The sequence below is a fragment of the Triticum dicoccoides genome, chromosome 4A, assembly GCF_002162155.2.
Source record: "Triticum dicoccoides isolate Atlit2015 ecotype Zavitan chromosome 4A, WEW_v2.0, whole genome shotgun sequence".
Taxonomy (NCBI): Eukaryota; Viridiplantae; Streptophyta; class Magnoliopsida; order Poales; family Poaceae; genus Triticum; species Triticum dicoccoides.
Window position 1 is genome coordinate 519,642,873 of NC_041386.1, and position 13,467 is coordinate 519,656,339.

General features: G+C 41.8%; 1 long non-coding RNA gene across 3 annotated transcripts; it reads right to left on the reverse strand.

Moving 5' to 3' along the window:
* Positions 1-757: 757 nt before the first annotated feature.
* Positions 758-3,134, reverse strand: LOC119286503. 3 transcript variants are annotated; one of them, XR_005140489.1, is made up of 3 exons: positions 1,809-3,134; positions 1,542-1,689; positions 758-901 (listed from the first exon to the last, which is right to left on the reverse strand). It is a non-coding gene; the product is annotated as an uncharacterized LOC119286503 (long non-coding RNA). The 3 variants fall into 3 exon arrangements; XR_005140488.1 differs by having other exon boundaries at positions 1,542-1,704; XR_005140487.1 differs by having other exon boundaries at positions 1,542-3,134.
* Positions 3,135-13,467: the final 10,333 nt, after the last annotated feature.

A 13,467-nucleotide genomic window follows, 5' to 3' on the forward strand; every position in this document is an offset into this window, starting at 1 on the left:
TTAATGTCCGGTTGTAGAAAACCTGAAGTTTATCTTAATTGAAATACATCAACCGCGTGTGTAGCCGTGATGGTCTCTTCTCGGCGGAGTCCGGGAAGTGAACACGGTGTTGGAGTTATGCTTGACGTAGGTTGTTCTAGGATCACTTCTTGATCATAGTTGTTCGACCGTGCTTTGCCTTCTCTTCTCGCTCTCATTTGCGTATGTTAGCCACCATATATGCTAGTCGCTTGCTGCAGCTCCACCTCATACCTTTTACCTTACCCATGAGCTTAAATAGTCTTAATCGCGAGGGTGTGAGATTGCTGAGTCCCCGTGACTCACAGATACTTCTAAAACCAGCTTGCAGGTGCCGATGATATCGTGCAGGTGACGCAACCAAGCTCAAGGAGGAGCTCAATGAAGATCTTGTCCTTTGTGTTGTTTCGTCTAGTTGATCAGTAGTGGAGCCCAGTTGGGGTCGATCGGGGATCTGTGTAGCATTTGGGGTAGTCTTCTTTTATTTTGGTTCCGTAGTCGGACCTTGACTGTAGCTGGTTGATGTAATGCTTTATTCATGTAATTGTGTGAAGTGGCGATTGTAAGCCAACTATGTATCTTTTCCCTTATATATTACATGAATTGTGTGAAGATTACCTCACTTGTGACATTGCTTTCAATGCGGTTATGCCTCTAAGTCGTGCTTCGACACGTGGAAGATATAGCCGCATCGAGGGCGTTACAGCATACTACAAATCTTCCATGATGCACTACTTTCCCATGGTTAATTGTCAGTCTTTTGAATTAATTGTCAGTCTTCGTCAGAAAAAACATCACATTACCAACAAAAGCTTCATCTTCCACCAAAAGAGCACATGTACCGTTGCCTTGCTAAAATGCTTCAGATTTGGTAACTTGATTGCTGCAATTACCACACAAAACTGAAATAAACCACAATAGGACAGGCAAACTTAATTTCGGACGTCAAGTTAATAATCATGGAGAATTAGCATCTCTTTGAAGATTGTCCAGAGTGGAATCAAATCATATTTTGTTGTAGCTTAACACAAAACAAAACAAACACATTTTCTAAAAGCGTAATCTCGACAGTGAAAAACATCAAAAGAGCAATAGCCGTGCATACAGATTAATTAGTCCTAGCAAATCTATAACACCAGTATAGTTTTCAAATTAGTCATAGCAAATCTAGATTGACACTAAACCTTCTACTAACTATGTCAAACTAAACAGGAACTTTGCATTGTCTGGTCACCGCGTCTACAATCCGACATGATTGATTAATTAAGTTGGCAGATTTTTTTATTTGAAAAGAGAGTTGGCAGATGATTTTAAACTGCAACAACAGATAATGTGTGTGGCATGCATGCACACCTAGCTAGCTTCTTGGTAATGGTCACCGACTAACAATCAAACGAAGACATGCACGGTGCTTAACCAATAATAATTCAGCAAATTACAAGTTAACTAAAGCATCAAATTAATTGACAGATTCTTGGTCATGGTCAATGACTAACAATCAAAGCATCAAATTAATTAATTACCAGCATATGGATGCAGAGGCAGTTGGTTGTGGGGCCTTGGACCTTTGGACCCTGAGGCGGGCAAGGTTGCAGTTGGTCCTTCGGTCGTCAATCACCGGTACGGACCCAAGCACGCCCTAATGGCCGCCTCCGCCTCCCAAAACGTAACCTGCCAAACATCCATCTAGGCATAGCATCAACTAACAGGGCTGAATTAAACAAGAGAATTAACTACTGAACATGAATTGACGATGAGGGGAAGAGAGAATTGTTTGGGTGGGTACTCACGAATCCGCGGCCCTTGGATATGTCGGTGCCCTTGTTGGCGATGACGACGGCCTCGAGGATCTCGCCGAAGAGCTCGAACTGGTCGCGCACGCCCTCCTTGCTCATCTTCCACGCCAGGCCATCCACGAACACCTTCGCATCCGCGTGTCATCATTGCCCGCCGACGCCTGATGAGCCATGGACACCCTCTTCTCCTTCTTCTTCTGGCTCTGGGATCGGCCTGGTTTCTAGTGTAGCGCTTGGTTTCCGTCGACGTAGTGAATAGATCAGCGGCGTTCCAGGGATCCGGCGATCCCGTACGTGTACAAGATTCGGTGGCATCTTCTCTGTGAGGTCGGCGGCGGCGATCTCGTGCGTCCAGGGGATCGATAGGAGCGGTGTTTGTGCGGGTTTTTTTTGGGGGTGCTTGCATGGGGTGGGGTGGGGTGGGGGACAAAAAAACAAAGAAAAAAACTAGACGAAAGTGGTGGGACAAAAAAAATTCGTGGAACCTATTCTACCAACTGAGACATTAGGGGTAGAGATATTAGTGCACGATGCTAGAAAGCAAAGGATTCCATCCGTCAGAATTAGCATACACAACCAATACTTCATAAATTCATATGCTCAATCAATTATAACACAAAGTTACTTTCATTCAAGATGAAAAACTAACACAGGTGAATGCCCGTGCTACCATGAAACAACAAACTAAGACACTAATCAAAACATCATTTCAATTCACAATGTGAACGTCACATGCGACTTATGACTGTGTTGCGATAAAAATTGATAGTACAAATCAAGACGAACATATTTGTCATCATGAGTCAATCTATTTTTTTCTTTCTTGATTAGTTCATTAAATGAGATATTGATTAAAATATCTATGTCGTGTGCATGTGTCACAACATGTTGTGTAAAACATTGGAGTATTTCTCCTATTTTCTGTTCTCAACACCATCTCAGTATTTTTGTTTCAACCTGTTGTGCTCCGCCATACTTACCCTTAGGGACTCTTTTCCTCTCGTCTTCTCCTCTTTCCCGATGAAATCAAAGCATATGGTAAAACAATGTTAAAATCAAACATTTTCACACGTCTTTTGTGCAAGTACCTCAACTGTAACTAAGGGTAAGTTGCCAACAACATGTCTCTTACCTGTTTTCAGGTATAGCTAGTGCCTAGCAAGGAAAATGATTTCAGTTGGAAAAACATAACTGCTGCTGAAGTAGTAAGATATTTGTGACCAATCCGATCTACTTCTATGTACTCCCTCCGTCCGAAAATACTTGTCATCAAAATGGACAAAAAGGGATGTATCTAGAACTAAAATATGTCTAGATACATCTCCTTTTATTCATTTCGATGACAAGTATTTCCGGACGGAGGGAGTATTTTATTAAGGAAGAAAATCTACACCGGTACCAACCAGAACGTAGGAACGAAACAGAAAACGAAAAAACTGTGTTGGTCATTGCCATCGCTGCAAGTGAATGAATACTAAAATATTCTCCAGCTCAATAGATACACCACCATACATGCATGCAATGCAAGCTACATAGTCATTATCATCTCTGAATTATGTTTAATTCACAAAAAGGATCTATTCACCATTTACTCATTAGAAAGGAGATACAAAACTTATGCGTAAAATATAATATGATGGAAAATTAGATGCCAGCAGTTTCTGTAATATTCAAACTTTGTACATTGCAAATTGTAAAAGAAAAAACTTTAGACAAAACCCTGCACGATTACCGGCTGGATATCATATAGAAATATATTCAGGATTCTAGAGCGGTGATTACTGATAGCACTAATGCTAGTGCAGAGAGAACTCACTTGTTGTGAGAAGAGGAAGAAGCTATGGCCAAAGGTTCATTGACATTTTCGTTGAACATGCTTCTCGAGCAGGTAAACACACACCGACATCTTCCCGTGGCTGGCAACGGCGTGTAGAGCCCTGGAGCCACCGTCCCTAGCTGCCTCCTTGATGCGGCCGTTCCTGCCATCGAGCGCCCTCGCCATGCCTGAAAAAAAATCGCCCAAATCAGAAACAAGGGCAAAAAAACAAACGCCCAAATCAGGATCTGGATGACCTGGACGCAGGGCGTCGTTGGAAGGCGCGGCGGCGAGCTCCATGACACGGCCATGGCGGCACCTGCATAGAGAAATGGCGTGCAGCACATAGGCATCACGTGTGGATACCTGCCTGCGGCGACGAGCTGCTGAGGGAGGGCACGTAGAGGACGCTCGATCAGCCAGCTGAGGAAGAGGCAAACACAATCACACATGTATCGATCGATCCATGAAAAACTTTGCTCGCTGCCTCGCTCGCCTCCTGGACTGCCCAGCCGCGGCGTTGCCCTTTGTATTAGGTGGATGGGGCGCTCGGCTGGGAAAAGGTAGGGAGGGAGGGCAAGGGGTGCGGGGCGGGGGCGGCGGCTGCTGGTGTAGAAGGGGATGAGCGCGGGCTAGCTAGGGATAATGGGAGCCGGGAGGGAGGTCCTGCGTAAGTTTTCACCTTTGGTCTTTTTTGGTTTTCTGTCGATAAAAATCGGCGAGTGGGGTTTTCGTACGAGGGGTGGATTGACGGGGGAGGGAGGAGGCTGACGAAGGAAGGGACAACTTAGGTACTGCTCGATTAGGAGAAGAGATAAGCGCGTCTAGTGCGGGTTTGAAGAAGCTAAGTATGAAAAGGGATCCGTGGGAAAAATAAATAAAAGAGATAGGTGATTTGTTTAGAAGTTGATCCCATATATATGGTATTATTTCTAAATTCTTAGTTATCAAATTTTTACATGATTGAGTTCAATCGACACCTACCAAAGCAAGTACGAATAAATGAAAAGAGTATCAGACGCGATTCGGTTTTAGTTGCGAAGAAGAAAAAAAATTAAACTGGGGAGATGGTGGGAGGGGGACGAAAAAAACTAGCAAAAATAAACCGTGAATACTATTCACCAACTCAGACATTAGAAGTAGAGATATATACTTCGGAGAGAGGAGACAACTTTCAGAAATCCCGTCGGAGAGAAGAGAAATATTTTTTTAATGAATCTAATCAAACTAAAATATTAATTTAATCTGAATCGGATGATTTTTGAAGGCGCTATGAATCTATATTTATAGATGAAAAAGAGGCTTAAAGATCAAATGCTAGGTAATATGAAATTAAATATAGACGAAAAGAAAAGAGACAAACAGGAAAGGTGTGCCATGGGGCTTCCGTCGGGCCGGCCGCGCGTGTACACTGCGGCTCTAGTTTTTTTATTCGGTCAACTGAAAAAGAAAAATGTTTATGGAAAAAAACTGGGGAAAGAATATGGCCGGTTGGGCCTAGCCCAAGTAGGAGAGAAGAAAAATAAAATGGTGGGGCGCCCGATGCCACTATGCTGCGCACATGGGCGACTGTTAGTTCTAAGAGCACGCGCAGTTTTTGTTTTTTAAAGTAAAACAGAAAAAGAAAATTGAATAACGAAAATAAAAATAAAATTGTACATAGGCATATTATATATCAAATTTTGAGAAAAAGATTTCCTAAATGATGAACATATTTTCAGTGGGAAATAAATTTCAAAAAAATTAAATAAAGCGAACAGTGCTACTGCTTCAGATAAAAACCAAATAAAAATGTTTTAAAATACCAAAATAACTTAAAATCTATTTCTCTCCATCTTTCTATTGTAGGGAATCATTTTATCCTATTGACAATATATTTTATTTTTGGAGAAAAATAATTTGAATAAAAACCAAATAACTCCAAATTGAAAGTGGGTTTCAAAATAACTTCAAAGGGACTTTAAATTTGATTTATTTTAAACTTCCAACTCATATTTCATATAATTTGAAGAAGTCATTTTATCTTCTCTCATGAACATCATTGAGTTGCATAAAGTTTCTGAATTTGGAATATTTCCAAATGGAATTCAAACCTTTTCAAAAACCTTTTTTCATTTAATTAAATGGAAGAAGTCATATCATCTTCTCTCTAGGGTTTTGTGATGAAATGAAATTTGAATTGAAGGAGGTCATAAATGCAAGGTGAAAGTTTGGGAAGTCCTTTTATTCCCTCTCATTTAACTTTCAAAGTTTCAAATTTCACTCAATTTCACACAACCAACCACACCACAATCAAACAATCAATCAAAACTATTTATTTAATATAACATTCCAAAATTTAGAAGTTTGGGATGTTACAAACCTACCACCCTTAAAATGAATCTCTCCCTCGAGATTCGAAGAGGCTAGAAAGAAATAGGTTAGGTTCGGGGTCTCCTAAAAAATCCATCGATTGTCACGAAGGTCTGGGGTGCTACCACCCTTAGAAACATGGTTACGGCTCCATCAAAACTCATGTACTCCATCATTGACAGGGTCAGTCTTCTCAGATCTTCAGGATAATTCCTTCCCTGGGCTCTTCCGGTAGTGGCATAACCTTTTTTCTCAATTCTTGTGTCCTTTCATCTTGGTAAGGTTCTTCCGAGACTAGGTCTTCTTAGCTGACAGGTCTGGCGCCAACACTAAACAGCTATCGATATCTCATGGCGTTCATCAATTTATGGTTTCTCCTGCAGGAAAAGGGTCTGGGTTGAACCTCACCGTATGACCTACGGTTGGCAACAGCTGCCTTGTATAAGGGAAAAAATTGTCATACCATTCTAAGGTTCAATCAGGCTTATTATCGCTGTCTCCCTACTATGGGTAAGTCACTCAAATTTACCATCCCATATAGCAGAGGCAAATAATAAGAGTAAGTCGGCATGGTGATCAATCCATTCCGCACCCAAATCATTACCTTGTATATGGTTTTAGTGAATCTCGCATTTTAACACTCGGTCATCCTCACAAGCATTGCAGAATTTCTATTCTCCACGAACTAGGTTCAAATAATCCATTGATTCTGCAAGCCAAACAAACATCTATCGTTTCTTCACACTCTCAGGTTTTGCATTATTCCTATAAGATCGTCTATTGATAAAGTCGTAACTTCTTTCAGGGTTTTTCCTTCAGCAAGAGTGTGCTTGCTTCTTGGCAGGTCCTGGAGCCTGTGGGTTATGGGCTCACCTCATCACATTTATAGCTTTAACTCATCATGGGGTTACAATTGCTCCATATTACCAACATTGTACCTCCTTTATATCCAATAATACTTCATCGCTTCATATTCTTGGGGTATCCCACATATCTAGATAAAACTCGTACTTATTTTGTCCGAAGTCCACTCCGTGGAATATCATTATCTTTTCCAGGGGTCAAATGTCCTCACAGGGTACTACCACCCTTGAAATGCACAAATTCATCCATAGACCATATTTCTTATATCCTTGAAAATGGTCAAAATCCTTCCTCATAGAATAACAACTCATAAAATTCAACGTATGAAATCATGACACATGAACTTTATCGATTTCATGAACTTATTAAAATCTCTTGCATATCCATTTCATGCCTCAACTCAACCCTCAATAATAAAAAGAAATGTTCCCACTACTACTACTACTTCTTAGCACAAGCCTCCTTCTCTTTGGGACAATCTCTGGCAAAGTGCCCTGCTTTGTTACAACGGAAACATATTACTTCTGATGAGTCTCGAGGTTTCTTTGTGATTACATAGCCTCCTTGGGTCCTTGGCTTCCTTTTTGGGCAACTGCTGAAATAGTGCCCTGAATCTTTGCACCTAAAACATGTGATATGACTCAAGTCCTTCTTTGTATAAATTGGGTTGTTCTTGGAATCCAATTTATTTCTATTCCTGGAATTTTCCGTGCCAATCAGGGCTTCTATTTCCTGTGGGTTATATTCTACTTCCACTGTCGGGAATGCTACTAGATCCTCCTTCGGACAATTCTGGGAGATGTGTCCTTCTTCTCCACATGAATAGCATGACTTGGTGTTGGGTTTAATTGGGTCTTCTTCGGACGTGTCATCCACCTCTTCCTTCATCACAGGTTCTTCTAAAATTTCCATGAGGGCTTCTTTCATTGCTTCTTTCTTCTGTTGGATGGTTCTTTGAACCACGGGGTAAATGCGACACTAAGAAGGGTAGTGGGTAGTCCCTTCACACAAGAAACAAGTAATCTGCCTAGTTGGGCATTCTTCAGCTGGGTGACTTGATAACCCATAAGTATAGGGGATCGTAACAGTTTTCGAGGGTAGAGTATTCAACCCAAATTTATTGATTCGACACAGGGGGAGCCAAATAATATTCTCAAGTATTAGCAGCTGAGTTGTCAATGATAGTAGTGGTAATGGTAGCAAAAGTAATATTTTTGGGTTTTATAGTGATTGTAACAGTAGCAACAGAAAAGTAAATAAGCGAAGAACAATATATGAATAGCTCGTAGGCAATGGATCAGTGATGGATAATTATGTCAGACGCGATCAATCATGCAACAGTTATAACATAGGGTGACACAGAACTAGCTCCAGTTCATCAATGTAATGTAGGCATGTATTCCGAATATAGTCATACGTGCTTATGGAAAAGAACTTGCATGACATCTTTTGTCCTACCCACCCATGGCAGATGGGTCCTATTGGAAACTAAATGATATTAATGCCTCCTTTTAATAGAGTACCAGACCAAAGCATTAACACATAGTGAATACATGAACTCCTCAAACTACGACCATCACCGGTAAGTATCCCGATTATTGTCACCTCGGGGTTAAGGGATCATAACACATAATAGGTGACTATAGACTTGCAAGATAGGATCAAGAACTCACATATATTCATGAAAACATAATAGGTTCAGATCTGAAATCATGGCACTCGGGCCCTAGTGACAAGCATTAAGCATAGCAAAGTCATAACAACATCAATCTCAGAACATAGTGGATACTAGGGATCAAACCCTAACAAAACTAACTCGATTAGATGATAAATCTCATCCAACCCATCACCATCCAGCAAGCCTACGATGGAATTACTCACGAACGGCAGTGAGCATCATGAAATTGGTGATGGAGGAAGGTTGATGATGACGATGGCGACGGATTCCCCTCTCCGGAGCCCCGAACGGACTCCCGATCATCCCTCCCGAGAGAGTTTGGGTCTTGGCGGCGGCTTTGTATCATAAAACGTGATGAACACTTCTCTCTGATTTTTTTCTCCCCAAACACGAATATATGGAGTTGAAGTTGAGGTCGGTGGAGCGTCAGGGGGCCCACGAGGCAGGGGGCACGCCCAGGGGGTAGGGCGCCCCCCACCCTCGTGGACATGGTGTGGGCCCCTGACGTGGATATTTTCGCCAGTATTTTTTATATATTCTGAAAATAATCTCCATTGATTTTCAGGTCATTCCGAGAACTTTTATTTCTGCACAAAAATAATACCATGGCAATTCTGCTAAAAACAGCGTCAGTCCGGGTTAGTTCCATTCAAATCATGCAAGTGAGAGTCCAAAACAAGGGCAAAAGTTTTTGGAACAGTAGATACGACGGAGACGTATCAACTCCCCCAAGCTTAAACATTTGCTTGTCCTCAAGAATTCAGTTGATAAACTGAAAGTGATAAAGAAAACCTTTTACAAACTCTGTTTGCTCTTGTTGTTGTAAATATGTAAAGCCAGCATTCAAGTTTTCAGCAAAGATTATGAACTAAACATATTCACAATAACATTTAGGTCTCATGTTTACTCATATCAATGGCATAATCAACTAGCGAGCAATAATAATAAATCTTGGATGACAACACTTTCTCAAAACAATCATAATATGATATAACAAGATGGTATCTCGCTAGCCCTTTCTGAGACCGCAAAACATAAATGCAGAGCACCTTTAAAGATCAAGGACTAACTAGACATTGTAATTCATGGTAAAAGAGATCCAGTCATACTCAATATAAAATTAATAGTAATGCATGCAAATGACAGCGGTGCTCTCCAACTGGTGCTTTTTAATAAGAGGATGATGATTCAACATAAAAGTAAATAGATAGGCCCTTCGCAGAGTGAAGCAGGGATTTTTAGAGGTGCCAGAGCTCGGTTTTGAAATAGAGATGAATAATATTTCGAGCGATATACTTTCATTGTCAACATAACAACCGAGAGATCTCGATATCTTCCATGCTACACACATTATAGGCGGTTCCCAAGCAGAATGGTAAAGTTTATACTCCCACACCACCAACAAGCATCAATCCATGGCTTGTCCGAAACAACGGGTGCCTCCAACTAACAACAGTCCTGGGGGATTTTTGTTTGCAATTATTTTGATTTGACTTGAGCATCGGACTGGGCATCCCGGTGACCAGCCATTTTCTCGTGAGTGAGGAGCGGAGTCCACTCCTCTTGAGAATAACCCGCCTAGCATGGAAGATACAGACAATCCTAGTTGATACATGAGCTATTCGAGCATACAAAACAGAATGTTTATTTGAAGGTTTAGAGTTTGGCACATACAAATTTACTTGGAACGGCAGGTAGATACCATATATAGGAAGGTATGGTGGACTCATATGGAATAACTTTGGGGTTTATGGAATTGGATGCACAATCAATATTCCCACTTAGTACAAGTGAAGGCTAGAAAGAGACTGGGAAGCGACCAGCTAGAGAGCGACAACAGTCATGAACATGCATTAAAATTAATCAACACTGAATGCAACCATGAGTAGGATATAATTCACCATGAACATAAATATCGTAGAGGCTATGTTGATTTTGTTTAAACTACATGCGTGAACATGTGCCAAGTCAAGCCACTAGAATCATTCAAAGGAGGATACCACCCCATCATACCACATCACAGCCATTTTAATAGCATGTTGGCACGCAAGGTAAACCATTATAAACTCCTAGCTAATTAAGCATGGCATAAGCAACTATAATCTCTAATTGTCATTGCAAACATTTTTTATTCATAATAGGGTGAATCAGGAATGATGAACTAATCATATTTACAAAAACAAGAGAGGTCGAGTTCATACTAGCTTTTCTCATCTCAATCAGTTCATCATAATCGTCATTATTGCCTTTCACTTGCACGACCGAATAGTGTGGATAATAATAATAGTGCACGTGCATTGGAGTAAGCTGGAATCTGCAAGCATTTAATTCAAGAGAGAAGACAAGGTAATATGGGCTCTTTGTTAGATTAACAATAATGCATATGAGAGCCACTCAACATTTTCATTATGGTCTTCTCCTCTCGACCCCCAAAGAAAAGAAAAAAATAATACTATTTACACGGGAAAGCTCCCAACAAGCAAAAGATATATGGGAAATCTTTTTGGGTTTTTCTTTTTAATTACTACTACTACAGGCATGAAAAGTAAACTAGCTAAAAGCTACAACTATTTTTTTTGGTTTTTCTTAAGGTTTTTCAAACACACAAGAAGAAAGCTTAAAAACAAAATAAACTAGCATGGATGATACAATAAAAAAGTATGAGCACCGACAACTGGCATGAGTGTGTGAACATGAATGTAATGTCGGTGAGAGATAAGTACTCCCCCAAGCTTAGGCTTTTGGCCTAAGTTGGTATATGCGCAAGGATCAAAGCTGCTCTCTCCGGTGTACTGAGGAGGATCCTTAGGATCCCACTGGTTGGCGATCTCCTCCGGATTCCACTGATAAACAGGATGACGGTGAGGATCAGATGGTGGCTCCGGCTCTGCAGCTGACATCTGGCTCTGGTAGGCATGAATGGCCTCCGACAGAACAAGGTACATGCCTGAAAATATGTTGAACAAAGAGGGCGCAGGCAAGGTAATAAACTCACAATATTTTTTGTTAAATATTAATTTATATTTGAGTGTCTTATTCTTATCCTTAACAATAAACTCATGTGCTACCATACTCTTCTAACCTAGAACAATAGGAGGCAACAACTTTTCTTCTTTCTCATAATGCCTGATAGGTATGTTAAAGTGTGCAGCAAGGCGCGAGGCAAAGATGCCTCCGAGGACGAGGCCCTTAGTACGGTTTAGATTTAACCGTTTAACAACAATAGCGCCTAAACTGAAAGTAGTACCATGAAACAAGGCATGGCGCAAAATAACAATATCAGGAGCACTAAGGTTTCCACAGTTCCCGCGACCAATTAAGTATCTACTAGCAAATATTGCGAACTAACGTAGAACAGGAAAATGTATGCTAGTGATTCTTGCATCGGAAACTTCCCTCTTCCCCCTACAGCAATCATATCAATAAATCCCTCCACATCATTACGATGTGGTTCCTCTATGCTGCCCTCAAAGGGTATCAAACAGGCCCGACAAAAATCATAAAGTGACATCTCCTTATGCTCATCATATAAATAAAATTCCACCGAAGGTGGTGATCTCCTAGCATGGAAATGAAAATTTTGCACAAAGATATTGGTGAGTAAGAGATACTGTTCACGCTGATCGTGGAGGAAGGCGGTGAGGCCTGCATTCTCAACCAATTGATAAAAATCTTCATAAATCCCGACCTCTTTCAAGAACTCATCACAAGGCCATTCACATGGAAGAACCTCCACGGTACGAGGGAGATTATACTTGGGCTTCTTGTTCTCTTCACTTTGCTTATCCTTCGAGCTTCGACTCGATGAGCCCCTCAAAAATATCTTCATCTTTTTCTGAAAATTTCTGAAATGTTTAGTAACTTTTAAAATAAAAGTGAACCAAACTCAACAAGATTGATAGCAACTACTCCTACAAGTGCCTAGAGGCTATATTATGCATTAAAACTACTTTTGACCACATAAATTTAACATGCAAGCTCAAGAACAGGGTCACCTAAGCAGCAAAAAATTGCAATGAATAAAGCACTAGAACAAAAACTAATTGGACCATTGGAGGAGTCACATACCGAAGAACAATCCCCCAAAGCAGTTTTGTGAGAGGAGCTTTGAGCAAGGAGATCGAAAATGGCAGCAAGATGAGCTAGAACTCGGGTTTGAGCTGGCTAGTGATTTTTTATGGAGAAAGACAAAGTGTGTGGGTGAAAGGATAAGTGGAGGGGACCCACGTGGGTTCCACGAGGCAGGGGACGCCCAGGGGGGTGGGCGCGCCCTCCACCCTCGTGGGCACGTGACTCCTCCCCCTGCTGTGTTCTCAGTGTTGGGGAACGTAGCAGAAATTCAAAATTTTCCTACGTGTCACCAAGATCTATCTATGGAGAGACCAGCAACGAGGGGAAGGATAGTGCATCTACATACCCTTGTAGATAGCTAAGCGGAAGCGTTCAAGAGAACGGGGTTGAAGGAGTCGCACTCGTCGTGATCCAAATCACCGGAGATCCTAGTGCCGAACGGACGGCACCTCCGCGTTCAACACACGTACAACCCGGTGACATCTCCCATGCCTTGATCCAGTAAGGAGAGAAGGAGAGGTTGAGGAAGACTCCATCTAGCAGCAGCACAATGGCGTGGTGGTGGTGGAGGAGCATGGTGATCCAGCAGGGCTTCGCCAAGCACTGCGAGATATGAGGAGAAAGAGAGGTAGGGATGCGCCAACAAGAGAAGAAACTTCGTCTATGGGATGCTCCTTTGCCTCCACTATATATAGGGGGAGAGGGGGGGCTGCGCCCCCACCTAGGGTTCCACCCTAGGGGCGGCGGCCAGCCCAGATCCCATCTGGTGGGGCGGCCAAGGGGAGGGGGAGAGGGAGGCGCACCAGGCATGGGCCCTAAGGCCCATTTGCCCTTAGGGTTTGCCCCCCTCCTCCCCTTAGGCGCCTTGGGCC